The following is a 9,107-nucleotide window of genomic DNA, read 5'->3' as shown; positions in this document are numbered from 1 at the left end:
ACCCATGTATGTAAATAGATCTCATATATGAACATTATTTTTTCCAGTGCTGTGGCTTCAATTCAGGCCCTAGGAACTGGTCTGAATTTCTTGTCTTCAAGGACAGTGAGCCATTCCTCTTCACCCACAGTGTCACAGAGTTACCCAGACTCTGAGTTCCAATCCCATACCTGCCAGAAAAATTGTGCAAATCCAAGCCTGGGTATTACTACTACTACTACTACTACTACTACTACTACTACTACTACTACTATTATTATTGCCAACTACGGGGCTTGAAGTCAAGTCTTGGCATCTCTGCCACTGCCAGCACTGGGATCCTAGGACCTGAGTTCAAATCTCGGGACAGGCAAAAATATAAAAAATAAAAAAGAGAAGCATAGTACTGAGAAATTCAAGAAGGTAGTTTTACATTTTTATTTCCTTTGTATTGTAACCATCCTGGGTCTAAATGCCAAGGCGCAGAAAGTGTACATGACCTTGCATTGCTCATGTTTGGCGGCTATTAAGGAAGCCATAGCCAAAACCGGCAAATTAGGTTTGGAGGTCGAATCCCAGGACTGCCACTAATGAATGGTGGGAGATTCTAAGAAACCCATTCCCATATGCATCCATAGGAATGGAATGTTATAAAAGTAACAATTAAATTAGTAGTTAGTGTACGATTATATTATTATAAAATTATACACAACAATTATACTACATTGACTAATTTTCAATTAATATTTTATTATGTATTCAATCATGATACTTTAAAAAGGAAGGAATTTAATTGCCAATAATCAGTAGTAATATTCTATATGCATTTACATTGTATACAGACACATCTCTCTCTTGTTGTATACATATACATCCATTTATCTGTCAACCAATCTATACATTTATCTGTTCATACTTTTGTCACTCCTGGGGCTCAGTGGTAAGGTGCTTGCCTAGTACGTACAAAGTCCTGGGTTTGATTCCTCACTACCGCATACACAGAAAAATCTGGAAGTCATGTTGTCCATCAAGCAGTTGAGCACTAGCTTTGAGCATAAAAGCTTAGGGACTTTGTCTAGACCCTTACTCAAGACCCAGGACTGGCACCAAAAAAAGAAAATAGAATGTTCTAACTGCAACGATAAAAGGATAGGACTGCAAATACCTCATCACAGAGCAAACCAGGAGTCTGGTGGTGAAAGTTGACATCTAACCTGACTTAGCCAGAAGTAAACCACTGCAACCCAGCACCACGGAGCCAGATGCTGCTGGCTCACTCAGCTCTGTCATCCAAGATACTCAGGGGCTGAAATCTGGTGGGTTTAAAACCCAGCCCTTGAAGGAAGTCTCCAAAACTCTGAACTGTGGCTCACAGTGGTAGAGCTCTAGTCTTGAGCAAAAGATCTTATAACAGTACCCCCAACATTCCAGTGCATTTCCTGTGGCTGACACCCAGCCCTCCCAAAAAGACCCATCCCTCTAAATCATTAGATGTGAATTTTGTGTGGTTTGTGATGTGTTTCTGAAAGAATGGTGATACCGATGAAAGCAGTCTCCTTCTAATGACTGCGTGTGGGTTACAGCTATGTGATGAGTCCTTCATGAGGTGTGTGCTGAGTCCTTTATGGGGTTCATTCTTTCATCTGATCCTTGTAAGAGCTCCACAAGTAAGATGATGGTGCAGATGAGAAATTTGAGGTTCACCAAAATTATGTATGTACTGAAATCTAGTGAGTTGTCTCCTGCAGACAATTATTTATTTTTCTCAGTCGTGAACTTTGGACTCAGGGCCTAGGCACTGACCCTTCCCTGTTGGCTCATGGCTAATGCCCTACCACGTGGAGCCAAGGACCCTCTTGCAACAGAGAGTTAGATCTAGGCGTCTGTAGCTGAGGTCTGTCACCCTGCCTACTCAAGAAGCTGAGATCTGAGGATCTGGATGCCAAACTATCCCAGACACAAAGCGTCCCATGAGAATATTATCTCCTATTCATCACTTAGAAACTTGAAGTGGAAGCTGGGCACCACTAATTCACGCCTGTCCTCTTAGATACTCAGGAGCCTGAGAGCTGAGGATCAGTGTCCAAAGCCAGCCTGGGCAGGAAATTCTTGAGATGGACTCTACTCTCCAGTGACCCAACAAAAACCTGAAGAAATGCTGTAGCTCAAGTGGTAGCACACTTGGCTTTAGCTGAAGAACTCAAGGACAGCGCCCAGGCCTAGACTTCAACTTCTCCAACATACAAGAAGAGAAAGAAAGAAACCTGAAGAGGAAGCATTAGACTGCTTTGCATGTATGAATCCCTGGGTTTGATTCCTCAGTACCGCATCACTAAAAAAAAGCCTGAATTGGCCCTGTGGCTCAAGTGGTAGAGTGCTATCCTTGTACAGGAGAATCTCAGGTACAGTGCTGAGGTCCTCAAGTTCCAGGACAAGTGTATGCACACACACACACACACACACACACACACACACACACACACACACACACACACACACAGAGGTATCAGAACTGAAGCTGTTACACCAAATTGTGGTAAAGCACTGAGCTTCGTTTTCTAAGCTTATGGTTAGCACCTAGGCCCTGTATTCAACCCCAAAAGCTAGCCATCCAGGGCTCAACTAGGAGGGGTCAAAGGTTTCAAAACCTGATGAGCTTCACCAGCCCTAGATGACAGGAAGCATTGTGATATTACCCATGTGCTTAGATTCAGTGAGCTTCTGATAACCTAAGGAGGCAACTTTGCCAATTAGGAATCTTTTAATTCAGTTCAGCTCTCTAGTTGTCTGCCAGAACGACCCTTGAATTAATTGTAGCAGTTTGTTTCAACACTGGGAAATAGTCTAACAAAGACAGGATAAGTACAAGGAACTTGGCCTGCCAGAGGAGGTGGCACAAATGAAGGCTTCTTGTCCAAACAGAGCACTGGGGAAAGAGATAGCTTTGGATACAAAGAGGTCATTTTCTCCTGGCCTTCAGAGCCCGCCCACACTCATCCTCACTAATTGGCCCAGATGGAGTTTTTTATTACACAGCTGTACAGGAGTGAGGCCTTTTGTCTGCCTGTTCCAACAATGAGGCAGACTTCTTCCAGCAGCCTGAGGTTCGCAGAAACACTCAGGCTACACTGGGAACAATGAGGGGAGCCCCGGAATATGCACTGTCTTGAAAGCACTCTCTGTGCTATGAAAGCATTTTATTCAAAGCAAATTTCCTAGCTGAATGCCTTTCAACATAGGGACTCTGGATCTTCACAGATAGAAATACATGCATACATACATGGGTAGACATGGAGTTACTGTTTTTTGTTTTTGGCAAGACTGGGGATTATACTATGAGCCTAGGCACTGTCCCTGAGCTCCTTTTGCTCAAAGGTAGTGCTATGCCCTTGAGCCACAGCCCCACTCATGTTTTTTTTTTTTTTTAAATTCCTGTGATCCCTTAGAAATAAGATTGTCCTGGGCTTTCCTGTCAGGACTGAATTCAAATTGTCATTCTCTACCTCTCTGACTCCTGAAGAGCTAGAATTACAGGGAGGATCCACTAACACTCGGCTTTCTTTTTTTCTTGTTCTATTTTTCTCATGACAATCTGAAATCTTCACAGTGTCATTCTAATGGTTTGCATTTCCGAGTAAACTACTCAGGCCTGGAGTTGGAATGCCAGGACAGCCACCTACAAATGGAGGGAAATCTTGAGCAAATCATTCCTATCCATGGGAATGCTTAATGGAATTTATAAAAGTTACAATTAAATTGACAGGTAGTTCATGATTCTTTTATAGAGTACCACACAAAAATTATTGGATTATGTCTTCCATTCTAACTCCCTGGTTTGGTTCTGCTAATTAAAGAACACTGTCTTCTTTTACATTAATACTTTAGTAAGTATTCAACCATGATACTGCATTAAATGGAAACCTAATTTAGTAACTAACAATTTATAATATATATATAATTTAATATCCTCACATTGTCTCTCTCATATATGTAGCAAACTACACATCTATCTATCTATCTATCTGTCTATCTTTCTATCTATCTATCTATCTATCTATCTATCTATCTATCTATCTATCTATCTATCTATCTATCTATATCTATCTCTCTATGTCTATATCTATGCCTATATCTAACAATCTATTTATATATATATATATATATATATATATATATATATATAGCCCACTACTATGGCTTAATCTCAGGTCTCAGAACTGGCTGGCAGCTCAATTTGCCAAAGGCTTTTGTTCTACAATTGACCCATTCATAAATTATGCATTGTGACCTCTGAGTTCAAATCCCAGCATTGCCAAAAGTTTATATGTGCAGTAAGAAGCCAATTTTGACATATTTTTTTCCTTCTCTGTAAAAGTCCTGTGTCTCAGTATGATGTATAATCCATATGCAAATATATTCATGTGATAACATATAATAAATGAAAAAAAGTTATATATGTAATAATGCTAAATAAAATAAACAATGAAAAAAGAAGGGTAATAAATGTCATATGGAGTAAACCCACGTATGTAAAAAGATCTCATATATGAATATTATTTTTCCAGTGATAGGGCTTGAATTCAGGCCCTTGAAACTGGTCTGAAATTCTTGTCTTCAAAGACGGTGATCTTCCCCTCCCCTACAGTGCCACAGAGTTCCCCAGACCCTGAGTTCAAATCCCAGCCCTCCAGAAAAATGGTGCAAATTCCAAGCCAGGGCCTTAATTTTTTTGGCCAGGCCCGGGCCATGAACTCAGCTTGTGGCAACTCTGCCTCAGCCTTGATCACTCTAGGCTGGGGTGCAGCCTCTGGAACCACAGCACATCCTGAGGTCCTAGGACCTGAGTTCAAATCTTTGGAGTGGCAAAAAAAGGTGAAGTGTTGGGAAGGTGGATCAGTAGTAGAGCGCTTGCCTTGCATGCATAATGTCCTGAGTTCAATTCTTCAGCACCACATAAGCAGAAAAAAACCGGAAGTGTTGCTATGGCTCAAGTGGTAGAATGATAGCCTTGAGCTGAAGAGTTGAGGGACAGTGCACAGACTCAGACAAAATAAGAGGGTGAAGGAAGGAGAAGGATAAAACTGAGGAGTTCCAGAAAATGGTTTTACATAGTTTTTTCCTTTGAATTGTGACCATCTTGTGTCTAAATGACAGGGCCTGGAAAGTGTACGTGACCTTGCACTGCTGAAGTTTGATGGGCTATCAGGGAAACCATAGCCCAAACCAGCAAACTAGGTCCGGGTTCAAATCCCCACCACCTACGAATGTCAGGAGATCCTAAAAAATGCATTCCAATAGACAGCCATATGAATGGAATGTTGTAAAAGTAACAATTACATTCGTACTTAGTGTATGGTTATATTATAAAATTATACACAGTAATCATAGTACATTGCCTAATTTTCAATTAATACTTTATTATAAATTCAAACATGGTACCTAAATAAAGGATGAAATAATTTAATTATTGATAATTGGTAGTAAAATAGTATATATAACTTAATAATATACAGACACCTCTCTCTTGTTTTATATGTGTATATATATATATATATATATATGTATATATATAAAACAAACCATATCTATTTCTACACTTGTCACTACTGGGGCTCAGTGGTAGAGTGTTTGCCTATTATGTATGAAGCTCTGGGTTCATTTCCACACTATCATATGCAGATAAAAAGCCAAAAGTGGTGCTGTCACTGAAGCACCAAAAACAAGTTAGAATGTTATGACTGCAACTATAGAATGACAGGGCTTCAAATACCTCATGACAGAGCAAGCCAGGAGTCTGAAGCTGATGGCTGACATCTAACCTGACTTAGCCAGAGGTCAACAGCTGCAAACCAACTACATGGAACCAGACGCTGCTGGCTCACCCCTAGCTGCTCAGGGATGAGTTCTGAAACTGGTGGTTTGGATACTCAGCCCTGGCAAGAAATCTGCGAGACTGTGAGCTGAGGCTCAAAGTAGTAGAGTTCTAGCCTTGAGGAAAAAGTCTTAGGAGAGTATCCACAACCTATGAGTGCAATCCCCAAGGCTGAGGACCTTCCCCTCCATTAACCACCCCTTTAAACCATTACATGTGAACATTTGTGGTTTGTGACGTTTTTCTGAAAGAATGGTGATACTGATGAAAGCACTAATGACAGCTTGTGGGATAGAGCTATGTGATGAGTCCCTCCTGGTGTGCGGGTTGCTATGGTGTTATGTGCTGAGTCCTTCATGGGGTGTATTCTTTCATCTGGTCCTTGTTAGAGCTCCACAAGTAAGACGATTGTGCAGATGAAAAAGTTGAGGCTCAGATATGTCCCCAAGGCAGGGCCAAATTTATGTATGTACTGAACTCTAGTGACTTGTCTCCTGCTGACAATTGGTTTGGTTTCATTTCCTCCATCATGAACCTTCAACCCAGAGCCTAGGCGCTTGACTTTCCTCTTGGGCTCATGGCTTGTACTCTACCACGCGGAGCCAAAGACCCCCTTGCAGAAAGTGTCACAGCTTAGGTGTTTTTAGCTGAGGTCTATCATCCTGCCTGCTCAGGAAGCTGAGGATTTGGGTTCCAAACTATCCCAGAAACAAAAAGGCCCATGAGACTATTATCTCCTATTCACCACTTAGAAACTTAAAGTGGAAGCTGGGCACCAGTGAGTCGCACCTCTCATCCTAGCTATTCGGGAGCCTGAGAGCTGAGTATCATGGTCCAAAGCCAGCCTCGGCAGGAGATTCCTTGAGATGATTATCTCCAAAGAAACACCAGAAAGCCTGAAGGGGCACTGTAGCTCAAGTGGTAGAGTGCTAGACTTGAGCTGAATTGCTCAGAGACAGCACCCAGGCCCAGGCTTCAACTCCTCCAACTTACAAGAAAAGAAATCAAGAAACCTGAAGTGGAGTGCTGGGAATGTGTCTTAGGGGTAGAGTGCTTTGCATGTATGAAACCCTGGGTTTGAATCCTCAGTACCACATACCTAGAAAAAAAGCCTGAATTGGCTGTGTGGCTCAAGTGGTAGAGTGCTGTCCTTGTGCAGGAGAAACTAAGGTACAGTGCTCAGGTCCTGAATAAAAGCTCCAGGGCTGGTGTATGCACATGCACACACGCACGCACACGCGTGCACACACACACACACACACACACACACACACACACACACACACACACAATGATACAAGAAATGAAGCAGTGACACCCAATAGTAAAGCAAAGAGTTTCTCCTCTGAGCTCAAGGTCAGCACCCTGGCCCTGTGTTTAACCCGAAGTCTACCTACCCAGGGCCCAACTCGGAGAGGGCAAAGGTTTCAATACATGATGAGCTTCACCAGCCCTAGATGACAGGAAGCATTGTGATTTTGCACAAGTGCTTAGATTTAACAAGCTCCTGGAAACCTAGGGAGGCACCTTTGCCAATTAGGAATCTTATTAGGTTCAGCTCCCTAGTTGTCTGCCAGAAGGACTCTTGAATTAATTGTAGTAGTTTTTTTCAACACTGGAACATAGTCTAACAAAGACAGAAAGAGTGCAGCAAACTTGGCCTGCCATGGGACATGGCACAAATGAAGGCTTCTTGTCAAAACAGAGCACTGGGGAGAGAGATAGCTTGGGTACAAAGAGGCCTTTTTCTCCTGGCCTTCAGAGCCTGCCCACACTCATCCTCACTAATTGCCTCACATGAATTGTTTGTTACACAGCTGTACAGGATTGAGGCTTTTTTTTGCCTGTTCCAACCATGAGGCAGACTTCCCCCAACAGCCTGGGGTGTGCAGAAACCCTCAGGATACACTGCAAACAGTGAAGGGATCACTCTCTGTGCTATGAAATCATTCTATTCAAAGCAAATTTCCTATTGGGGTGCCTTTCTTCATAGCGACTCTGGATGTTCACCGATAGAAATACATGCATACATACACAGACACACAGACTTAATGGCTCATTTTTTGTGTGGCCGCTCCTGAGGCTTGAACTGTGAGCCTAAACATTGTCCCTGAGGTCCTTTTGCTGAAGGAAGCACATTATTGTGTCTTAAACCATGGTTACCCTAGGCTGGGGTGCAACATTTACACCCACAGATGATCCAGGGATCCTAGGACCCGAGTTCAACTCCTAGCACTGGCAAAATTCCATCAAAGCAAAAAAATGGAGGAGGAAAAAACCAGGAAGTTTTACACAACCATTTTACCTTTGTTTCCTTTGCACTGTGACCATCCTAGGTCTCAATGACTCAGCTTGAAAATTGTACATGACCTTGCATGGCCGAAGGCTGCGGGCTGTCAGTGAAGCTTGAGCCCAATCCAGACACCTAGGCCCTGAGTTTGATCCTGGGACTGCCACCTACACATGGCTGAAGATGCTAGGAAACTCATTCCTATCTATTCCTATCTATAGGAAGACTAATAGAATGTTTGGCATGTACTAATTGAATTACTAATTAACTAGTCAATCTAGTATAAGATTGTACACAATCAATATAGGTCATTGATTAATTGAATTAATACTTTATTAAGTCTTCTACCGTGATTAATTAATGGACGCATAATTTTAGACCAAATAATTGGTAGCAATAGAATATATAAGAATAAGATATAGACATCACTTTACATATAGAGTTATGCAATAGAATCTACACAAATGTCTATCTGTTTCTGTATACATTTATTTATCGATGCATATACATATGTAAATACACACACACACTGCAATCTACACATCTATCTGTTTATATATTGGCCACTCCTAGGGTTTGATCTCAGGTCCTCAAATTTGCCTGCCAACTTCACTTGCATCATACTAGTGTGCTAACATTGACCCATTTATGAAGTGGGTCTTGTTCAAATCACAGAAATGCCAAAAACTTAATTCTGGTGGAAGAAGCTAATTGTCCCACTTGTTTTCCTTATAGGCAAAGTCCTGGGTCTCAGGAATGATGGATAATACATAGGCAAATCTATGTTCTGTGTAATAGGATGTAAAAAATATTATATGTGTAATCATACTCACTAAAATACATAAGAAATAAGTAAAATACAAAATAAAATCAATAACTACATGAACCGCAATATGCAGCAAACCTGTAAATATAAATCATGTATTTAAAATATATACAAATATTATTGTTTTCAAGTGCTAGGAC

Source organism: Dipodomys spectabilis, unplaced genomic scaffold, assembly GCF_019054845.1.
Source record: "Dipodomys spectabilis isolate Male_0828 unplaced genomic scaffold, ASM1905484v1 ptg000070l, whole genome shotgun sequence".
In the NCBI taxonomy this organism is placed as follows: Eukaryota; Metazoa; Chordata; class Mammalia; order Rodentia; family Heteromyidae; genus Dipodomys; species Dipodomys spectabilis.
The sequence above is the reverse complement of the archived record's forward strand: the minus strand, read 5'-3'. Positions refer to the sequence as shown.